Source organism: Cricetulus griseus, chromosome 7, assembly GCF_003668045.3.
Source record: "Cricetulus griseus strain 17A/GY chromosome 7, alternate assembly CriGri-PICRH-1.0, whole genome shotgun sequence".
NCBI classification, from domain to species: Eukaryota; Metazoa; Chordata; class Mammalia; order Rodentia; family Cricetidae; genus Cricetulus; species Cricetulus griseus.
The window spans coordinates 116,266,661-116,289,780 of NC_048600.1; the positions used below are offsets into that span (position 1 = coordinate 116,266,661).

At 47.9% G+C, this 23,120-nt stretch overlaps 2 long non-coding RNA genes across 2 annotated transcripts; both read right to left on the reverse strand.

Annotated features, from left to right (window-relative positions):
* Window positions 1-786: 786 nt before the first annotated feature.
* LOC118239182 lies at window positions 787-3,758 on the reverse strand. Its single transcript, XR_004770852.1, has 2 exons — window positions 3,491-3,758; window positions 787-1,052 (listed from the first exon to the last, which is right to left on the reverse strand). It is a non-coding gene; the product is annotated as an uncharacterized LOC118239182 (long non-coding RNA).
* A 7,321-nt stretch (window positions 3,759-11,079) lies between these two features.
* On the reverse strand, window positions 11,080-22,649 carry LOC113836906. Its single transcript, XR_003487408.2, has 3 exons — window positions 21,971-22,649; window positions 18,158-18,262; window positions 11,080-15,147 (listed from the first exon to the last, which is right to left on the reverse strand). It is a non-coding gene; the product is annotated as an uncharacterized LOC113836906 (long non-coding RNA).
* Between the last annotated feature and the right edge of the window lie 471 nt (window positions 22,650-23,120).

Here is a 23,120-nt window from a genome sequence, read left to right on the forward strand (position 1 = left end):
TGATGGAGCCTTTAAGGAATGCACAGGCCCCCCCCATGTGATCCCTCAAACAATGGTGCTGCTTACGACCACAGAGCCCCCCAAAGGCCCATATCTGTACATACGCAGCCCTTCTCCATGAAATAATAATCATAGACAGAATCAAAACTTTAAAATACGAAGGGATACCTGAAGGTTCTGGTGGGGCGGGCAGAGAACGGGGGGGGTGGCGAGGGGGACGACGACGACTTAGTCAAGCATCACTCCCCAGTTATTTTATTAGCCTAGGAAGCAGAGACCCCGTTTTACCAAGGCAGCAGCTTGTCAATCAGGAAAAGCCCATTGCTCACCCCCAGACCTGATTTATGGCGATTCAAAGGAGAGATGCTGCCAGGAACAGGCCAGGGCCAGGAAAGTTTCATCTGTCTGGAATCCGACAGGAAAAATGAGGCTGGAAATTTCAGAGGAAGCTGGGATCTGTGCCGGTCACAGCGCCTCTGTTTGTGTTCGCTCAGCTGGCTCCTGTTAGCAGCTAAGGGGCCCGCGGAGGAAGCGCTGGCCAGGTTTTTCCATCTCTCCAGAACCTTGAGCTTGATCCCCAGGCAGCAGCTGCTCCTGTGACCTCCGACCCCAAACTACAAGAGCCTTCACCGGGTTTTCCCCAAAGCCCCCAGCTCTGGGATGTATCTTAAATCAACATCTTTGTTTTTTTTCTCTTACTATGAAAAATGATAGGGGAGCGAATCTATCTTTTGGGGTTGTTTGTTTAATCCGACACTTAGCACACTCAAGAAGCAGGGTTCAATATGAGGAATAATTAATTCAATTCTGTTTTAATTTCCTCCACTGGAATGGCCAAGCTCTCCAGAGGTGGCCTTTATTGTCCTCCTTGGGCTAGGGGCACCAGGATCCCAGACCTCCAAACCCTGATGTTCTGAGCTCTGGATCGAGGTCAGGGGTAAGAATTCTGCCCCAGATTTGGCCGGAAAGCAATGAGGAAAAGATTTTTCTTTCTGCTGTGGTGTTCATGCCATCCATCCACGTATTCATTTATGCCCATGTTGTGCCAGGCCCTGTATAGAGAGTGTGGGAATAGAGCAGACGATATAATAAGGGTATGACCTGCGCTTGAGGAGCTCACAGAGCCCAGTAAATAAATAGCCAAAATGCAGAGACACAGTGGGATACTGAGGTGGGGGTGGGTATTGAAGCTACTTCAAAAGGCAGGTGAGGGTCAGTAAGATGGCTTACTTGGTAAGAGTGCTTGCAGCCAAGACTGCTGACCTGAGTTCTGCCCTCAGAGCACCACATACAAATACAGACTAACACCAAATAAACAAACTAATGTTTAAAATAACAAAGGCAAGTGGGGGGGTCACATCCAAGGAAGTGACCTAGAGTGAAGAGAGAATCAGGAAAAAGAAGGGATATGCATACACCATGGGAAGTCTGGAGAGAGACTGCAGAGGATTGGAGGGCTAGGCCTTCTCAGGCAGGCTGTTTGTTCTGTTTTTTAAAAAGAGCTTAAGAGATGGCTCAGTGGTTAAGGGTGCTGACTGCTCTTCCAGGGGCCCCAGGTTTGGGTCCCAGGTTTGGTCCCCCGAACCCACATGGCAGCTCAAAGAAGTCTGTAATTCCAGTCCCAGAGAATCAGATGCCCTCTTCAGGCCTCTTCAGGCATTGCACACACATGGCACATATACATGCAGACAAAATAAAAATAAATGAATATTTTTAAAAGAAAGAAAGAGGGGCTGGAGAGATGGCTCAGCAGTTAAGAGCACTGACTGCTCTTCCAAAGGACCTGGGTTCAATTCCCAGCACCTACATGACAGCTCACAACTGTCTGTAACTCCAGGATCCAGCACCCTCAACAGATATACAGACAAAACACCAATAACAAATAAATAAATTTTTTGAAAAAAAGAAAGAATTATTCATGGCAATTGTTAAAGATGAGAAGCTAGGGCAAAAAGTTTGAGAGTTCAAAGCTAGCCTAAGCTACCTAGTGAGACTGTATCTCAAAGTGAAAGATGATAAGATTGTAAGGAAGCTAAGGCTACCACAGTGGGCTCTGGCAATAGGGAAGAGAGATGATGATCAACTCTGAACACAACAAGGATGGTGAAGACTGACAGCCAAAGAACAGGGCAGTGTCAGTGGGTAGAAAATTAGTAAGTGGAAGCATCAAGGCCAGTGAGATTCCTTTTGAAGGCAAGCCGGGTGATGAAATGCCTGATGCCTGGGGGGTGAGGGAATTTGACCAGCATTCAGTCAAGAATGGGGGATTTGGCTAAATTCACCCAGAAGAACTCTCTCTCTCTCTCTCTCTCTCTCTCTCTCTCTCTCTCTCTCTCCCTCTCTCTCTCATCCTCCATATATATGTATATAGTATATATATGACTATATAGTTGGAAGACAAAGCCAAGGTCAAGATTTGGTCAAAAGGCAGTCCCAAAGGGTCCTGACTCAAGTTTGGTCAAAAAGAGTTGATGTAAATTCAAGCAACAGGGAGTTTGTGCAGAGGGTGCTGAAAGTTTAGTTGAGAAACAGGGACAAGATGTGCAGGTGCCCTGGATGCCATTGTGGAAGCTGGGGTGCAAAGGGTAGGGCTGGAGGTGAGGGGCCAATCAGGAGAGATAGCAGGAGAGCTGCTAAGCTGGGCAGGGAGAACAGGAGGAGAAGGTCTAGAAGACATTCAGTGTCCCAGGCCTGGACCTGGGTATGGTAGTGTGTACCATAAACCCAGCGCTCGGGATGCTAAGCAAGAGAGTCACAAATTTAAGGCCACCCTGGGCTACATAGCAATTTCTTACCTCAAAATACATAAATAAATAAATAACCCACAGGAGTTGGGGAGATGACTCAGTCAGTAAAGTGTTTTCGGTACAACCATGAGGACCTGAGTTAAGATTCCTATAAGGAAGATGGTAAGAGAGAACACAAGAGCCTGAAATAAAGGGATATCTGATATTCATTCGGGAGTCACTCGTGAATGAGACCAGGGGCACTGGAAGCTTCAATCCAATCCCTGACCACCACCCAAGAGAGAGAGAGAGAGACAGAGACAGAGAGACAGAGAGAGAGAAAGAGAGAGAGAATGCTTCTTTTCCCACTTATCATTCCACACATAGCACCTGAGACCATACCTTAATGGGCTGGTACCCCAAAGGCTGTTGGCTGAATGAGTTCCCACAACAGATCCCCAGCACTTGCTAAAAAGTTTGGCATGGTGGTGCACACCTGAAATCCTACTGCTGGAGTGGCGAAGCCTGGAGGACCTCTGGGATATGCTGGCCATCCAGCCTAGCTAACCAGTCAGCTCCAGGTACCTGGTGAAGGCTTGTCCATACCCATTCTGGGACTCAATGTTTCTAATACACTGAGCAAAGGCTCTAATACACCAGTGAGCCACTGATGTCTAGACACATAATGTAAGAAGTATCTTGCCTCATACCCAGAATCCAAGCTACACACTACCCATTATAAATTTTGAAAACTCAAAACTAACCTCAAAATCCAAAAGGAATCTGGCATGTCTGCAATCCCAGCACTTGGAAGGTGGAGGTCAACCTGGCTTACAGAGACACTGTCTCAAAAACTCAGTAACACAAACAGACAAAAATCCCACAATGAACAAAACATCAAAATTTTGAAGAAAAAGAAGATCTAGCCCTGCCCAGTCCATCTCCCCAATCAAGCTTAGTACTTGGTCTCAATAAAACTTTATTTTAAGCTGGGCGTTGGTGGCGCACGCCTTTAATCCCAGCACTCGGGAGGCAGAGGCAGGCGGATCTCTATGAGTTCGAGACCAGCCTGGTCTACAAGAGCTAGTTCCAGGGCAGCCTCCAAAGCCACAGAGAAACCCTGTCTTGAAAAAAACAACAACAACAACAAAAAAAACCCAAAAAACAAAAAAACAACTGTATTTTAACAAACAGGCAATTGACCCATAAACATTCTCTCTCTCTCTTTCTCCCTCTCTCTCCCTCTCTCTCTCTCCCTCTCCCTCCCTCTTCCTCCCTCTCCCTCCCTCTCTCTCTCTCTCCCCCCCTCTCTCTCTGTCTCTCTCTCTGTCTCTCTCTGTCTCTCCCTCCCTCTTCCTCCCTCTCCCTCTCCCTCTCCCTCTCCCTCTCCCTCTCTCTCTCTCTCTCTCTCCTTCCCCATTCCTTATCTTCCCCATCTCACCCTTCTCCCCATCTCCTCCTCCTCCCATCGATTTTTCCTCCTCCATCTCCTCTATCTCCCCTCATCTATTCCTCCTCCTCTTCTTTCTTCTCCTCCTCCTCCCCCTTTTTGTGGTGCTAGTTCTTGAATTCAAGGCTTAAATTACTCTAGGCAGGCTTGATCACTCAACTGCAACTCCAACCCTTAATTTTATTGATATTCATTATTGAAAGAATTGTGGTGTACCTTACATTTTTAGACCCATGAAGACCCCTTTACACCCTCACCCAATACCTAAAGCTGGCCAAAAAGCCTTTTCCTGGACTCCAAACCCCAGTGAAAGACCAATATTCCACGGAAACAGTTCACACTCTAATTCAGCTGGAAATCACCAAGCCTCTGTGGCCAACAGCCCCTCACGGAGAGCCCCACAGAGCTATCTCATGTTCCTGTGCACCTGGGAAGTGTTATTCCTAAACTCAGTCGCTTTCCCTGTAAATGGAAAGAGTAATGTTTAATGCTTTCAGTTCATGAAAAGCAAAGTTGCCCAAACCCAGGACCTTTGCACAACCAGTCCTCCAACGGAGTGGGTACCACATGCCAGACTTTTCCTAGAGCAACACAGATAAACAAAATGTGAGACCTGTATTCCCAAGACTGTAGCTTATCCCCAAGGATTTAAAAACAAAAACAAAAACAAAACCCAGACCCAGGGACAGAAATCATTCATTCTGGTATGGTTAGCTTTAATTATTAACCTGACACAACACAGACTCACCTGTGAAGAGAGTCTCAATGAGGGATTGTCTACATTGGCTTGGCCTGAGGGCGTGTTTGTAGAAGACTGTCTTATTAAGTTAATTGATGTGAAAAGGCCCAGCCCACACTGGGTAGCACCATTCCTTAGGCGCTCGGGGGGGGGGGGGGGGTGTGGCTGAATAGTATAAGAGTGCAGAAACTGCTGGGCAGTGGTGGCACACCTTTAATCCCAGCACTCGGGAGGCAGAGTAAGGTAAATCTCTGTGAGTTCAAGGCCAGCCTGGTCTACAGAGTGAGTTCCAGGACAGGCTCCAAAGCTACACAGAGAAACCCTGTCTCATAAACCACCCCCACCAAAAAAAAAAAAAAAAAAGTGCAGAAACCATGCTTCATCCAAATAAGCAGTATGCATTAGTTTCTCTGTGCTCTTGTCTATAGGTGTGACATGGCCAGTTGCCTGCCACTGTGACTACCTTACAATGATAGACTGTAACCTATAACCGTGGTGAGCTAAAATAAACCTCCTCCCCTAAGATGCCTTTGGTCTACAAAATGAGACAAGAATGTATTTATTTACTCATTCCTTGTTTCTACTTCAGTGGATAATAAGTATCCACTATACTTACTATTTTAAAAGGCCACCTATTGATGCCAAACACAGCCAGGCCACTGGTCAAGTAAGATGGGATCTTTGGTCTCAAAATATATAATCTGGGCGCTGGAAAGAGAGCACTGGCTACTCTTCCAGAGGACCTGGGTCCAGCTCCCAGAATTCACATGGCGGCTCACAACTGCCTATAACTCCAGTTCCAGGGGATTTGATGCCCTCATCTGGCCTCCAGGTGCACCAGGCACACACATGGCACACAGACAAACACACAACCAAAATACTCATACACATAAAATAAAATAAAAAATTTTAAGATATTTATAATTCGGTACTATGAGATAGCCAGGGAAAGATGACACAGTACAGAGTGCTAGACACTCCTGAGCAATGAGGCAATGTGGGGATTTAAAGAAGTCACCCATTTAGCTGGTAGTCAGGGGAGAATTTTGCAAAGCAGGGCCTTGAATTCCATATAAGCAAAACTATGGCAGACAGATGGACCAGTACTCTTAAGACAAGAACCTATGTGTGCTATAGCCAAGTGTGAGAGACAGTGGGTGACCAGAGGCCAAGAGACCGAACAAAGTATAGTTTGGCTTAGACTGTGAATGGCTTCTACATAATATAAGATAAAAACCTGGAGTTCATTCGGTTGGCAATGGGGAGAAAAGGTCTGGAAGCTTTTAGGCATAAAATGACAGGTTTCAATTCAGTTCTAAATTGCATTTTATTTATTGTGTGGGTACATGTCTCACTGTGTGTGTATAAGAGTCAGAGGACAACTTTCAAGAGTCAGTGCTCATCTGGTGGTGGTGGCGCTTGCCTTTAATCTCAGCACTTGGGAAGCAAGGGTCAGTGGATCTCTGAGTTCAAGGCCAACCTGGTCTACAGAGTAAGTTCTAGGACAGTCAGGCCTGTCTCAGAAAAACAAACAAACAAAAAAGAGTCTGAACTTTCCTTCTATCCAGTGAGTCCCAGAGATAGAACTCAAGTGGTCCAGTTTAGTAGTAAATGCCTTTACCCACTGTCTTGGGGTTTCTGTTTCTGTAACAGAACACCATGACCAAAAGCAACTTGGGAAGGAAAGGACTTGTCTCAGCTTACAGTTCCGCAACACAGGCCATCATCAAAGGGAGTCAAGGCAGGAACCTGGAGGCAGAAATCAAAGCAGAGGCTGTGGAGGAGTGCTCCTTAGTGGCTGCTTCTCCCAGCTTGCTTAGCCTACATTCTTACAAAACTCCGGACCACCTTCCCTGGGGGTGGCACTGCACAGAGTTGAGTTAGCCCATCACACATCAACAGTCAAGCAAGAAAGTGCCCCACAGGCCAATCTGGTAGGAATACTTTCTCAACTGAGGCTCCCACTTCCCAGATGACTCCAGCTTGTATCAAGTTGACAAAAAGCTAACTAGGACACCCACGGAGCTATCAACCATCTCACCAGCCCCTTGATCTGTTTTTAGGGAAAAACCAAAAACAAACAAACAAACAAACACAGCCACAGAGAGGAGGAACTGAAAATCCCATTGGGATATTTCACTAATGAAAGAAGAAATTATAAAGGACGGAATCAAGGCATTAGTGGAAGGCACAGGGGGCAGGGATGGCAATCAAAAACATTTACACCAGAAGCTACACAGGCTAGTGAGTATAGAGCTGGAGGGAAAAAAAAAAAAAAAAAAAAAAAAAAAAAAAAAAGGAGTTTAGATCAAGATGCAGTTTTGAGATTTGGGCAATTGTGCACTGTGGTAAGAGTGTGCTCTTGTGTGAATGTGTACCTCATGTGTTTAAGCAAGTGTGAGGAGGGGCAACTGGAGAGCAGGGCCGTGCTCAACTGTGGACTTGTGGCTCTAGGGTGTGTGAAAGATTGTTCAGGCAACATGACCAACTGAGAAATGATGGGCTCAGGACTCAGGGCTTGGGGCATGCTCAGACTGACCCTGGGTTGTGTGGGCAGAGGATGTGGGCAGAGGGTACCTGGGTCCATGAGCTGCCTGGGTAGAGAGTATGAGAAGAACTCCAGGTGAGTGGCCACAGAGGATGGGTGCAGGAAATGAGTCTCGGAGCTGGAGAGAGGGCTCTGTGGTTAAGAGCATAAACTGCTCTTGCAGAGGACCTCAGTTCACTTCCAGGTATCTTCATTAGGTGGCTCACAACTGCCTGTTACTCCAGCTCCCGGAGATTTGATGACCTTCTTCTGGCCTCTGGGAGCACCTGTATACACATGGCGTATGTTCACAGAAAAACACAGCCATGCACGTAGTTTAAAAATAAATAAATAAAAGGAATGTGTTTAATAACTAAATAGAACCGAGCATCGTTGAGGGCTTGCCAGGAAGACAGGGAGAAGAAAGAATAGAAAAAGAGTGGCTAGGAGACCAGGAGAGCCGACACACTGGAGGAGAAGAGTCCACGTGGCAGATGGGAAGGCATGAAGACAAGAGCCAACTGCAGCTTGGAGCCGGCTGGCTGTAGGCGAGTTTAGCTAAAGGAATTTCAACACCGGCCAAAATCTGCATTTCCATTAAACCGTGTTGGGATTCAGTCCCAATTTGAGGTATTAAGAAATGACACAGGAGATGGGGGGGGGGGGATCTAAGGGATAATGAGGTTCTGAGGGCCAAGGTCTTCATGAGCATTGAGTTAGTTCATTCATGATTAATGGGCTTATCTTGAGAGTGGTTGTTGCAACAGCCTGTAACTCCAACTCCAGGGGAGCTGACATCCTCTTCTGGCCTCTGTAGGTACCTGAACTCATATATACACAAATTAGAAAATAAATGTGGGGGCTGGAGGGATAGATCGGTGGTTAAGAGTACTGGCTGCTCTTCCAGAGGACCTGGGTTCAGTTCAGATGTTTACATGGAGGCTCACAACAGTCTGTAACTCCAGTTTCATGAGCTCCAACGCCCTCTTGTAGGCTCCAGCATGCACATGGAACATGTACATACGTGCAAGCAAGACACTCATACATGTAAAAAACATAAATCTTTTCAAAGTTAATAGAAATACTGTTTTAAAGCTTTTCAATTTTTAAAAAAGAATTTATTTAAAAATTAAACTAAAAGCCTGTTTAGCTCTGTCTCCTGAATTGTCCCTCTTGTCATTCCTGCCCCAAGAACTAGGAGCTGAATGAGCCTTTATTCTTTTTTAGTCTTTGTCACATTACATATGCATGTCTACATGTTTGCACATGCATGTGGAGGCCAGAGGTCAACTTGGGTGTAGTGCCTAGGAAGACAACATTCACCTTGTTTTTTTCAGACAGTGACTCTCACGGTCCTGCAGCTCGTGGACTAGGCTGGGCTCGCAGGCCACTGAGTCCAGGGATCCCATCCATCTGGCCAGGGCCCCCAGTGCTGGTATTACAAGTGCATGCCACTTCTTGGTTCTGGGGCATCCAATTCAAGTCCTCACGTTTGGGCAATGATCACTTTATAACCAAAACAGCTCTCCGGGACAAGCCTTTATTCTTTATAAATTACCCAGTCTGTGTTATTCCGAGGTAGCAGCAGAAAAACAGCAGGAACTACCACATCCTTTTCCATGGAATACTGGGGGGGAAGGGTTGAGGAATCGTGAGAAGGAGGAAGTAGAGGCATTGAGTGTAGACAGCTCTGTCAGGACATTCTGAGAAGGCTTCCACATGTGTGCTGTGGCACACACCCCAATAAGTAAATAAACAAATATAATAAAAATTTTTAAAGAAAAAAAGCTCCTGGCCCAGCAGCTGGATGGTGCCCTACCTCTAGGACCTGCTTCACACAGGTGCTCTGCCTTTCTTCATCTTAAACTTCCACCTATGAACCTCCAAGAAAACTCCCGCCTGAATTCACTCTTCCATTGTCCATGAAATTCCTCCTCTGTATTCGAAAGACAAGAACCTGGAGCCAGTGACTCGGTAGGAATTTTATGAGCTTCCAGCACCCAGAGTCTTGAGTAAAAGTCCACCTATAGCTAAGAAGCCTCCACGCACTTAAAGCCCCCCCCCCCCCACACACACACACTTCACTACCAGACATCTTCCTGAAGCAAGTGTGAAGCCTGGAGAGACGCAGACTTGGAAGTCTAAGGGTGTCCATGGACCTCTACTCCAGGCCACCTTGCCCTCAGTGTGCGTGCTCGGGGAGTGGGGGGGGCTCTCCAGTCTCAGCTGCTTTCTCCCTACCTTCTCAGTCTGACTGCCCTGCCCTTCCCCAGATGGACAGCCTGCAGAGAACTCTCCCAGGAGTCACTGTCTCGCCTTCCAAAAGTAATTCCAAGCCAAATTCCAAACGCCTCACCTCCCACATCCTCTTGCCGGCTCACCAGTCCCCAGCCTATCTCTCGAAGCAGAGAGAATTAGAAACCAACAAGGGTGGAAGATGACATCCGTGGACATTGTCTGAGACCTGAGAACAGAAGGAGAGCCGCCTATGGAGAGGCCAAAGAGCAGCGACCTTAACTGACTCCTTGGCCCACCTGCATGCCTGCTTATTCCTCCACCAGCCCTTTGGGCCTCCAAAGACTTAGCTCCGCAGGAAGATCCTGTCTTCCTTACAGCAGGGTGGAACGCTCACCTCTCTTATTAACAGAGCATCTGGTGGCATTATAATTGAAATTTTCATTCTAATTATTTCAGTGGGCCAGAGGAGCAAGCAAGACCAAAAGCAACTGTGACACATGTAATGCTGCAGACGGATGCACCTGTGGAAGATGGGTAACCAAGGGGAGAGAGACAGGGACAGGAAACTGGCTGTGATCAATGGACCAGAGAGCCCAGGGCATTCATCCTACTCTCAGCCCAAATGCACAGCTCTGCTTTTCAGGGAGGCAGGGCTGACGGGGTCCACTCATACCTACAGAGCCTTCTCCTCCACGGATCTGCCCCAGCCCTACTCCCTTTCCAGTTCTCCGTCTGCTTTTCTCAATCCTCCACTGGCCCAGAAATCACTTCTCCTTGCTCAAACCAGCAGTCAACAGATGGTAATGGATGTAGAAGAGGATCTCAGGATGAGGGTGTCGTGGTCCAGAACTGTAATCTCAGCACTGGAGAAGGCAATGACAGCAGGATCTCTGCAAGCTCCTCGTCAGTTTGGACTACACGGTGAATTCCAGATTGCCAGGGCTATATAGTGAAACTTCATCTCAAAACAAACAATATACAAAAAAATGAATGAATGAATGAATGAATGAATGAATGGTCAGGATTCCAGGTCTGAGCTTGAGTGCTTGTCATACAAATTCGAGGCCCTGGATTCAGGCCCTACCCAGCACAGCAAAATATAGCTTGAGAGTGTCCTTCCAAAACGATGTTTCAAGGGCAGGAGAAACCGCTCAGCAGTTAAGAGAACTTGCTGCTCTTGCAGGGTTCAGTTCCCAGCACCCATATAAGGTGCCAGGAGGATCTGATGCCCTCTTCTGGCTTCTATCTGTACTGCATCCACCTACACACAGACACACATACATTACACACTTGGGAGGCAGAGGCACATGGATCTCTGTGAGTTTGAGGAGAGCCTGGTCTACAGAGTGAGTTCTAGAACAGGTTCCAAAGCTACACAGAGAAACAACAACAACAACAACAAAATAGATCAAAACAAATCTTTAAAAGAAAAACAGTGTTTCACTCTCCACACAGAGCCTATGGTGGTGTGCAAGAGAGTGGGAGAAGCAAAAAGAAATAACCATAGTGGCAATATTTAACCAGAATATTTGGCTGTGTACACATTTTATTCTTACCATGAAATAACTCAAATTGTTTCCTTGGAATTAAACATTACTACCATAATTTACCTTTTTTTTCCCCTTTTGTGGCATTGAGAATCAAACCAGTGGATGCTAAGCAAGGGCTTACCCCTGAGCTACACTCAGCCCTGTGTGTGAATTGTTAAGTAAAGCACCATTTTAAAATCATATTGGTTAAACCCTAGTGTAGTTCCATTCACTGTAAGCCCACCGTTGAGGAGGCTGGTAAGTTTAAGGAAGGGCAGTCTGGGATACACTACGTAGCAAGATCCAGCCTAAAAAAGAAAAAAAGGATGTGTTAATCCAAGCCTTTAATTCCAGTACTTAGGAAGCTGAGTCAGGATGATCTCCAAGAGTTCAAGAGCAGCCTAGGCTACAGGGTGAAACTTTGTCTCAAATAAACAAATAAATCAACAAAAGGCCATTCGTGGGAACACTGGTGAAATCTAATGGAAGCCTTCCATTCTAGTTTCATTTCTGTGGCTGTAGTAAAATACCCTGGTGAAAGACAATTTAGAGAATATAGGTTTACTTTTGCTCACAATTCCAGGTTATAGTCCACTAAGGCCAGGAAGTCAAGTCAGCAGGAACCAGAAGCAGACAACACATCAAAGCAGGGGGAACCAGAAGCAGACAACACATCAAAGCAGGGGGAACCAGAAACCAGAAGCAGCTAGTATATCACATGCCACATCTGAAATCAAGAGCCAAGAGAATGGATCAATGCATGGTTGCTTCTTGTGCTCAGCAGGCTCCCCATACCTACTGCCCAGTACCCAACCCACCCGGGGAATGGTGCAGCCCACATTCAGGCTGCATCTTCTAACATCAGTTAATCCAGTTTTTTGTTTTTTTAAGTGTGGTGGTTCACAGCCAACCTGATCTAGACAGTCCTTCACTCAGACTCCCTTCACAGGCAATTCTAGGCTATGTCACCTTGACACTTAAAGCTAACCATCATGATATATTATCGGTATAAAGTTCTCAGTTTTGCACAAAGTGCCTGGTTGTGTGGGTTATGGTGATGAGAAGCTGAGTAAAAAGCCTGAGTGCAGCTTCCTGTAAAGCTAATGAGTTTATTTTTAAATATCTCCATACATGGTAGCTCATGCCTGTAATTCCAGCACTTGAAAAGCTGAGACAGGAAGAGCAGCATGAGTTCAAGGCCAGCCCAGACTACATAGTTAGTGCCAAACCAATCTGGATAAGATAAAATAAAATAAATGTCATGTAACAACATCTGGCTTCCTGCTCCTAACCTACCATCAACCCAAAGGCTTAGATCATCTCCATCAGAAGCTTTCTGTGGAAGATCCTAGGACACCACAGACACCCTGAGAGAAGGGTCAAGGCGTGTGGTCCCTGGTATGTCTGAGCCACAACTACAGACATCACCAACCAAAGCCCTTGTACCACAGATCATTCTAGGTCTACTGGGCATTCGTTCATTTCGTAACAACAGGCTAAGCAGGGAACCAGGCCACTCTAAGACTGGGGTGTGGGAAAGATCGATGCTTAAGAAAGGCTTGGAAAGAGCTCAACAACAGACCACATGCCTAACATATGCAACATATTCGAGTCCCTGAGTTCAGTCCCCGGCACCCACACAACAGTTAAAAAAAAAAAGTGAATGATTCAAAAATCCACACAGCCTTCTCTGATAAGGGGCAGTGATGACAATAGGCAACCTCCTCTCACGTGCCCACAGCTGGCAGAGCCTTGGAGAGGAATGAGTGCAGTATATGAAGCCCACCAGGTGCCATCAGGAAAGGCTTTGCAGGGAATGTGGCATCGGGCACCGTTGTTCCTTGTCAACTAAAGACAGCTCTGTCATATCCTGTGGTTCATGCAGCTGAGGAGTGGAGAAGAAAAAAAAGGGGGGGGGACTTCTCTTCCTCCCCTCTCAGCACTCTCAAAAAATATCAAGTGTTGTGGGCATCATAAAATCATAATCATCATTGTCATCATTGTCAGTATCAGCCTCTCCTGGTCTCTGAGGAGCCCAGGGTAAAGAGAGAACAGGCCTAGGGAACTGGGGCTGCTTCCCCACCCCTGCAGCCTGAAAGGCCACAGGGGCTTGTTGACACAGCTGGGGAAGAAAGGTTTTATCCCCGCCTCATTAATCACTTCTGCACAGGAGCTCCAAGGCAGGGGCACCCCAGGGCTAGCTCTCACAGGATAAGGAGGGTCGGGAGGGGGGTGTCTTGGCCTCAGGATCCAAGGCAGCCCTAAAGAGACCAGGGATCATGGCAGGAGGTTGCCCAGGCCCCGGGGACCCACAAGCAGGGGATTGCCCAGTCAGGATGTTTGCTCTCCTCTGAGTAGCAGCCTTCCTGCCTGGAGATGAATGCTTCCAGCCTTGGCTGGTAACCCCTAACACACGGTCCCTAGAGGAACATATATTTTCCTCTTTGCCGCTTAGCCAAACCACTGTCAGCTGCTTGCCATGCAGCTCCTGACCCTGCCTAAACTCTACCCAGGAGGTGGCCTGGGGTGGGCTGGGGGTAGGGGTCCTCAGTAGGATACCCTGAAGACATCCAGGGTCACCAAGCTTTGCTAAGAGTAACTCAAACCGTATGACTTGGCTCTGAGTACAGAAGAGACAAGATGAGGAACCATTTCCCTGCCTCACTCAGTTGTAACACAAACGTGCCAGCCAGCGCTGAGCACCTACGAGGTGTCAAAGGTCACAGCACAGAGCAGAGAGAAGGGTCAAACTCTCCTGGAGCTCACCCAGAAGCTCCAAGAGGAGGGCAAATGATGACTCGGAGTGCCAGAAAGCACCCTGAGCCCAGGCCAGGTTTGCAGAACTGCCTTCCCTAGTTAACTCTTTCTTTGTCGCTGGCCATTCTAAAGGCCCCTCCTAGACTCCGAGGGTGGGCAGTAGCTGGAGGGCACGGGGACTCCCCTGTGTCCCCCTCCTTGCCTATGCAGAGGGCAGAATCCAGGCACCTTTCAGTCCAGTGAAATTTTGAACCTTTTTGAGGTTCGAGGGGCCACGTGGCGGGGGGCGCCCTGTCCTCCCTCTCCACCACTAGGGGGCGCGCTCTACCTCTGCCTCGCGCCTTTCAGGCTCCCTCTTGCACTCTGCGATTCTTCATCCCTCTCCTCTCCTCTCTCCTGCCCGCTCCGCATCCCGTTTTCTCTCTCCCACTCCCTGCCCCCCCCTCTTCCTGTCTCGTATTTTCCTGCCCAGGAATCAGACCCCAGACAGTACCTAGGAAGTCTGCGGCCTTGCCTAATAGAACCGTAATAGTCCTCGGGGAGGCGTGATAATGACATCCTCCTTAAATAAAAGGACTTAATGGAGATTTCCCAAATTTGAAAACCACATTTCCACTAGCAACCTACTCAGTGAATGCTCTGGAGAGGAACTCATGGGGATCTGCAGTGGGGGAACGGGCGAGGAGGCTCGGAGCCTGCGCAGAGCAAGCGGTTCCGCACTGCCCTACTCTCCCAGGCAGGACAAAGGACCCACCCGAGGTTACAAACCACGAAGGTGGGCCGCCTTCTCCCTTCCAATCAGCTCCCAAAGAGCAAAAAAGCTCAGACTCAGCAAATCCTGTGTGACCCAAGGTGAGCTGCTTCCCTCCCTGGCCCCCTGTGGTCTCAGCTAAGCTGAGTATAATCACCTCCCTTTGTGACCAGTGAGGGTAAAGGTTAGCGCGCCAAGCTGCACACAGAGCCTTCTTTTTAAAAATTGCATTTTAATTTATTCTATGTATGGAGGATGCATGCCCCCAATGAAGTTGTGGAGGTCACAGAACATTTTGTGGGAGCCGATTCTCTCCTCCCGTTATGTGGGTCCCTCAAGCTTGGCAGCAAGCAACTTTACAGGCTGAGGCATCACACAGGCCCAAGAGCCTTCTAACATGTACTGCAAGACAGGGGTCCTGTCGCCCGTCCTATGAAAGACAGAACCTTGTCTTAGAATACTAGCCAGATGTAGTGGCCCGCGTGTCACACGCGCTCTATGAAGCCTGAGGCAAGGCAATTGCTGTGGCTGTGGGGCCACCTGGTCTACATAGTGAATTCCAGGCCAGTCTGAAGTATATAGTGAAATCCTGTCTCAAAAAGACTAAGAAAAGAAAAGGCTGGGGATGTGGCTCAGTTGGTAGGGTGCCTGACAGCATGGTGGAAGCCCTGGGTTTGTTCTCCAGCACTGCCTAAGTCAGGCATAGTGGTACTTGCCTGCAACTTTCGAATTTGGAGATGGAGGTAAAAGGATGCACTGGAGAGGGGAGAGGAGGGACGGAGGGAGGGAGGGGGGGGTCCTTGAGGTTGAGGGGGCATAATGGTTTTTCATAGCCTCTGACTGACACCAGATGACGAACAACCCATAATGGAGGCACGGGACTTTCAGTTCAGGTTTTGTAGACTCCAGGGAAGTTTTTCTCAGGTAGTCAGATGAGCTTTTTCGGGGGGTCCCACGTGCTTCTCTGTAAATTGTGATGCTAAAAATTGAACCTGAGATTCTCAAGCTCCTGTCATTCCCTGCCCCGCCCTGCCCCCAACCAGAACATGGAGGTGCAATGGCCTGCGATGCTGGCAGGGTACTTCCCCTGCCAGCCGGCCGGGTACTTCCCCTCTCTGGCCTCCGTCTCCTGAGGTAAAGACACGTTGAATTAGGTGGTCTGTGGGGGTATCTTCCTGTTAGGGCCTGGCAGCAGCGAGCGTTGCAGTGTGCTTGCCAACACTGCCACCTGGTGGCAGCAACACAACTCCAGTGGCGATTCTGGGCTGGTAGTCTGGGCACTCACTTTTGCGAGCTACAACAGAGACTCCCGTCAGCAGAGTGACTCTAGGTGTTTATTATCGTCCTTCTTGTTAATAACGTTATCAGACTTTTATTTTATATTAATTATGTGGGTGTGGGGTATGTACACATGCATGCAGGTGTCTGGAGAGACGAGAGGCATCAGATCCCTTGGAAATGGAGACGAGTAGCTGTGAGTTTCCCAAAGGTAGGGAGAGAGAGGCCTTAGGAGCTGTATTCATGTCCTCTGCAAGTGCAGAATACACCAACCACTGAACAATATCCCCAACCCTGAGTTTATGTTTTATCTTGTTTTGTTTCAAATCACTCTCTTTGACTGGGGTTGTGGCTCAGTGGAAAGGGGGTGACCTTAGTATGTCTGAGACACTGGGCCCTGGATTGCACTCCCAGCACCACACTCCCCCCAAAGAAATCCCTGGCAGTTTACAGCATAGGGTGTCCATTTTAACATATAATTGGGCTGGCAAGATGATTCAGTGTGGGGTAAAGACACTTACAGCCAAATATGACAACTTGAATTCTAGCTGAGGGACACCCACATGGTAGGAGTAACCTCTGACCTCCACATGAATGCAGTGGTACATTAATCCCCCACACACACTTTCCCTCGCCCCCAGAAATGGATTGATGGATGGATGATAAATATATAGATATAAAAATGTAATTCTAAAAATCCATTCACTTTTTATGTGTGGGTTGCACATGTATGCATATCCAGGTGTGTAGAGGCCTGAGGTCAGCTTCCAGTGTCACTCCTCAAGAGCAGTCCACCTTTGAGACAGAGTCTCTCACTGAGCTTAAAGCTCACTGATTGGGCTAGGCTGTCTAGCCAGTGAGTTCCAAGGATCCTCCTCTCTCCACCTCCATGGTGCTGGGGTTACAGGTGCAAACAGCCACTGCATCCGGCTCCCTGTCCCCTACCCACCACACCCTGACAGAATTTCTCTGTATAGCCCTGGCTGTCCTAGAATTCCCTCTGTAGACCAGGCTGGCCTCAAACTCACAGAGATCTGCCTGCTTCTGCCTGCTGAGTACTGGGATTAAAGGCGTGCACCACCAGATTGTATCCAAATTTTTTTACATGGACACTGGAGATCAAACTCAGGTCTTGGTGTTTGCATATCAAGCGCTCTACCAACAAAGACATCTCCCCAGCCTCAAGATTTCACCTACTTCCAGGTCCCTCGTGTGCACCAGTTATGGTGCTAAACATGCTCTACTGGGCATACCTTGTCAAGTTTGGTCCTGAAGACATTATTGACCCTCATCTTACAAACAAAACTAATGCTCATGCCAGTGAAGTGACTTGTCCAGAGTCACACAGCTAAAGTGATGAGATTACCCTGAAACTCTGAAGAGCAATCTTTTAGTACACTGAGGATATGTGTTACTTGCATTGGTTAATAGAGAGCTGACTGGCCAATAGCTGGGCAGGAAAAGGTTAGGTGGGACAAAAAAAGAGCATGGGATAGAAGAAGGTGTGACTGTCAGGAGACACAGAGAAAGGGAAGATAGATGTGCAAAGCTGGAAAAAAGGTACTGCCATGTGTAAGAGCTAGTTAGTAACAAGCCTCAGCTATCAGCCGAGCATTTATAATTAATAATAAGCTCTGTGTGGTTATTTGGGAGCTGGCTGGAGGTCCTGAGGAAAGACTCCACCTACAATCTTTCCTGACACTGCTCCCCTAGGAATGAATAGTTCATTTTTCTCAGCTGTGTAGGACTCAACCGTCACAAGTCTTGAATTGAGAGAGGTCACTGAGCTGAAGGTGACAAAAAAGAGAGGGAGTAGATAGAGCCTTAATGGGGTTCTTGGATTGTCAGACAGACTTGGGCACATCGGATACTTTCTGGATGTTCTGTGAAATGCCAGAGAAACCACCTGATCCTTTAAAAGGCATTAGCCCATGATTCACAAGAACCAAAAACTCAACTCACATGTCTCTGTGTCTACCCACTCCTCTAATAGGAATAGGAAGCCCTGTCTCTCCAGTCTAGAAGCTGCTCCAACCTGAGGTGGCCAATGAGGACAGTTGCCGTCTGATTCTCATATTCTTGGGAAAGCATTTCCCTTCTTGACAAAGAAACAAGGTGAACTCAGCTCTAAAAATCGTATTTTAAAGTTGCTTATGATTTACCTTCGTGAATATTCAAGAACGTCTTTCATAATTCCCTTCCCACTAGATGTGACCATTCCCCTGAATGGCAGCAGCTAGTGTCCCACAAATCATGCAAGTGTCCACCTGAGAAAAGGAAGGAGAGTAGCAATGAGGACCTTCCCCTAGTCTGTGGATATTATCAGTGATTGTCACAGCCACAAACTCATCTTAAGCATGGTGTGGTGGCACACACCTGTCAACGTAGCACTTGGTAGGTGGATGCAGGAAGATCAGGAATTTAAGGTCACCTGACTATACAGTGAGGTCTAGGCCAGCCTGGACACTCAATCAGAGGGGGGGAGGGGATGAGAATATCATCACATTCTTACGCACTCTTTAGCCACTTGTACAATAAACACCCACCCATGGGCCCTGGTAATGTCCCCCCGGACCAGGAAGCTGCCAACAACTATCCTGTGGTTCCCTGACATGGGAGTAATAACATAGTACTACGGCCTTCCTTCCCAAAGGAGTATGCAAAGCAGTAAGATCAATATGTACAAGACACATAAGAACAAAACTAAGCCCTAAAGGATCTATGCAGAGGCAAAGAACACAGCCACAGCACAGCCAAGGTCTTGTCCCCTGTAGCCCTTGGCCCAAAGCCTGTCCCTCTCTGAGTCATCCCAACTGTGCACCAACATGCTGCCTTTGATATACCTTAACATGTCCACACTGACCCGTGACACATCAGCATGACCAGGTGTCCTTAATTCAAGATGAGCTTCAGCACGATATAAAGGGGACATTCTGCCACAGCACCCTGAGCTCTGGGGACACACTTTGCAGATGCACGTGCGGATACAACCTTTCTGACTTGGCATCAGTGGTGACAACAAAAGAAGTGGCATGAAGGGCTAGGGTGCGCCCTGTGGCTTTCCTAGGACCAGACGGTGAGAACTGCTTTCTTGTCCAAGTCCTTCTAGGTTCAGTACAGCGTTCTCAAGAAACCTGTTAGCCTATCATAGTGTCCCTGGTCCCCACCTCACTAGGAGACAGAGAGGTGAAAGTATACACTGGGGGAAAGCCCAGTTTCTTGGAAGTCACTTTCCTTCTTTGTCAATACCAGACGAAGGAAGTCCCACTAGCTGTCAAGGTGATACCAGCCACCTGGCATGGGGTGAGGCATGTCCCCTGCTTCCCAACACCCCAGTCAGGATAGCTGCTATAAATGAGAGAATAGAGACCTCTATATTCATTTCATCTTTTGAGACAGGATCTCATGGAAACTAGACTGGCCTCGAACTCACTGTATAGCCAAGAGCTTGAACCTCTGATCTCCCTGCCTCTACCTCCTGAGATTGGGATTACCAGTTTGCACTATCAACCCAAATTCTATATTGTGCTGGAATTGAACCCAGGACCTCCTTCATACTGGTCAGACACTCCATCAACTAAGCTATATCTGAAGTTCAAGAGACCCCAGATGCTTTCCCAGGTAGGCTGGCTATAAGGGATCATCTACCTCTCTGTAGCATCCCAGGTGGATGTCCCATACACCTACTGGCCCCCTAGAAGTTCATTTGTCCATGTAAACAACACACACACACACACACACACACACACACACACACACAAATCCCACATAGCATACTCTTCCGATGCCATCTGAGGGGACCGGAAGCCGCATAAGCTCAGGCATCTGCACTGCGACAGAGGCGACTACTCTGGGCCTTGAGTCTAGAGGGTTAACGAAGTCTCTTGGATCCATGGCTCTGTTCCAAAGGGTCTCAGTTAACACCAGAGGTCTCCTGCTATCTCACTCCCTTTAATAGATTTTTCCCATTGACGGCTCGGTTTATTGACTATCATTTCCTCTGCTGCAGGGGAGCTATTTTCTGGGTCACTGATCCAACCAACTTAAAAAGGGCTGCATTGATTGGGTTTTATTGGTGGTGACTTGCTCTTACCTGCTAACAGCTCCTTTGTTTCCCCCTCCCAGCCCCCACCTACCCACTCTGTTGACTTATGGGGGGGCAGGGTGAGGACAAAGTTGAAGCACTTAGGTGGTGGCCTTTATGGAGTAATGGGGAACTACTGGCTGCTTCAAGCTCTCTGCAGCACTGGGTAAAGTCCATTAAGAGAAAAACTGAGAAGCCTGTGGAGATTCAGGAAGGATGGACACAAAGCCAGAAAGTCACTCATTTGTTGAGTGAGCATTTACAAGCCCCTAATGTGGGGGCTTGTCATACATAATTCCTTAGTGACATTTACAGGTGGCGAAACTCTTGAATCCATCGTTCACTTCATGCTACAACTCTGAGTGACAAATAAGACAATAATTGTTAACACTTTATGCACAAGAGGCAGAAGGTTAAAAAGAAGCCTGCCCAAAATATCACACGCGTGTGCGCGCGCACACACACACACACACACACACACACACAAGTGGGGAATTCAAAAACTAAACCTAAGACTTTTCAACCTCATTCAGAATATTGGTTGTTCTATTCTGAGAGCTCAAGCAGCTAAGAACAGGTACACAGCCATAGTCACACTTAATGTAAGCAGGTGATTATTTACAGCTGTGCAGGATCCAGGCCACTAAGAAGACAAAGGGGGAAAAGGCCTAGAAGAACCAGAGAGACCTTAGAGGTAACTACATCAGTCCCCTCCTCCTTATAAGTGCGAGGAAAGGAACTGGAGAGATGGCCCAGTGGTTAAAAGCACTTGCTACTCTCCCAGAGGACCTGGGTTCCATTCCCAGCACCCACATAGCGGCTCACAGCCATCTGTAATTCCAGTTCCACAAGATCCAACCCCCTCTTCTGGCCTCCATGGACACCAGGCGCACACATGGTGCATATGCATGCATGTAAGCAAAGCATTCACACACATAAAGTAAAAGTAAAAATAAATAAATCTTAAAAAAAAATAAGTGGGGGAAAAAAGTAAACCTCAAAAATGTAAAATAACAGGCTGGGATATTATTAGCCCAGTGATTCAGTTCTTGCCTAACATACATGAGGCCATGGGTTCAATTCCCAGCCCAGAAAAGAAAGGAGAGATTGGGATTGGGAGAGGGTGGGAACAGGCTGGGGGCAGGGCTCACTTGTAGAAAGCTTGGGTAGTATTCAGGAAGCCCTGGTTTCCACCCTCAGCCTGGCATAAAAACAAGTGTGGTAGCAGGTGTCTGCAGTTCCAGCATTTGGGAGGGAAGGCGGAGGCAGGATGGTCAGAAGTTCAAATTCATCTTTGACTACATAGAAAATTCAAGGTTCACCGGGTATATGAGACCCTGTCCAAAAGAAAGGGATGGAGGGAAAAGAGAAGGAGGGAGAAAAGGGAAGGAGAAAAGATGAGAAAGAGGGAAGAAAAGGAGGCAGGGAGGGAGGGGAAATTATGTACCTGAAGTCAAATAGCATCCATGGATGTGTGTGCATTCACATATTAACACATTGGGTACTTGGAAGTTCCCTAGAGTTTAAGTGAGGAGTGGAGACTGGAGAAGCCAGTTACCTGCAGGAGCACTCATCTGTCCCCACCGCTTTGATCTTTATCTGGGTCACTTACCTTACCGGGACTTTTATTCCCTCACCCTCCCACCCCAGCCTGTTAGCACAGGCAGGGTAGCCCACTGGGTCCTTCCACCAGAGCTTTGCCTTGGTGGCCACACTGAACTGCCCCTGCAGTCCCTCTCTGCTCCCTCATCCTGTGCAATGTTAAAAGGTTGGCCTGGGCTACGCAGAGTCCTTCTGAAAGCACAGGGCCACTGAGCAGAACATAAACAGCTAGAGTACAGATCATCAGCATGGCTTGGGATGGCCTTTTGACTTTTGTGGGGGTGGATACCTCTGTGACGACTTCAGCACAGGAGGAATGAGATGGGAAGGTGGTGCATGTCTGTGTTGAGGCCTGTGGAGTTGGTCCTTTCCATTTGTGGGTTCCTTTATTCATTCAGCAAGCTTCTAACAGTTGGCCCCATGCACCAGCTCTGTGGTGAGCATCGCCCTGGGACCTGGTGATTCACAGATGAACAAGACAGTTTCTGCCCAGAAGAAACTTGTGGCTGTATGTGGGGGAGAATCACGTGGACCAAGAATTTCAGCTTGGTGTGCTGAGCACCACAGTCAAGACACAGGGGAGGGAGGGAAGGAGGCAGGAGAGGGACCGGATGAGGGAGCAGCTAGAAAGGCAAAGCCTAAACTGAGCACGCAGGGCTTAGAGGGCCAGCCAACAGAGAGAGCACGCAGAGGCAAGGCCAATGTTCTCTGAACCAGAGCGCTCAAGTTCAAGGGAGGGAAGGGAGGAGGGGCAAGGGCAGCTGGCGGCAGAGGACAGGGACTTAGGAAATACAATCAGCAAGGGTCTAAGCCTGAAGTGAAAGCACAGAAATGCTTTGTCAGATCTATCGGACAAGAACAATTCTTTTGCATGGGAAGGCTCTACAGCCAGGCTGTTGCTCTTTGAGCTTCCAAAATGTCAAGCTCAAGTGTGGGGTGCCTGTAGTCTGTGGGAGAGACATTCTGCCACAAGGATAGTGACATCACTGCTTTTCAACTTCTCTCTCTCTCTCTCTCTCTCTCTCTCTCTCTCTCTCTCTCTCTCTCTCTCTCTTCATCACCCCCCTCTAATGCAAAATTTGTGTTTCGCTCCAACTGAATGAGAGAATTAAATCATCCAGATTAAATAAATTAGGTGAATGTCTTCCCCTGAGCAGGAAGCTTGGCACATTTCAGAGAGAATTCCAGCAAACCATCCAGAAACCCACAGATGGCCTGAGAGCCACCCAGATGAACATCAGCTGAAAAGGGTCTCCCAGAATGACCAAAACCCTTTTCCCTGCATTCACCTACAGCAGGCAGTGGTTGGCATTGTAAAAACACAGGCTGGCCGCCCACCAGAGCAGCTGAGAAACTGGGTGCTTGTGACAGACACATAACCCACCATTCCACCCCTCTGCATGTCATACTCCACCTGTGAGCCCACACAGATCCCTGAG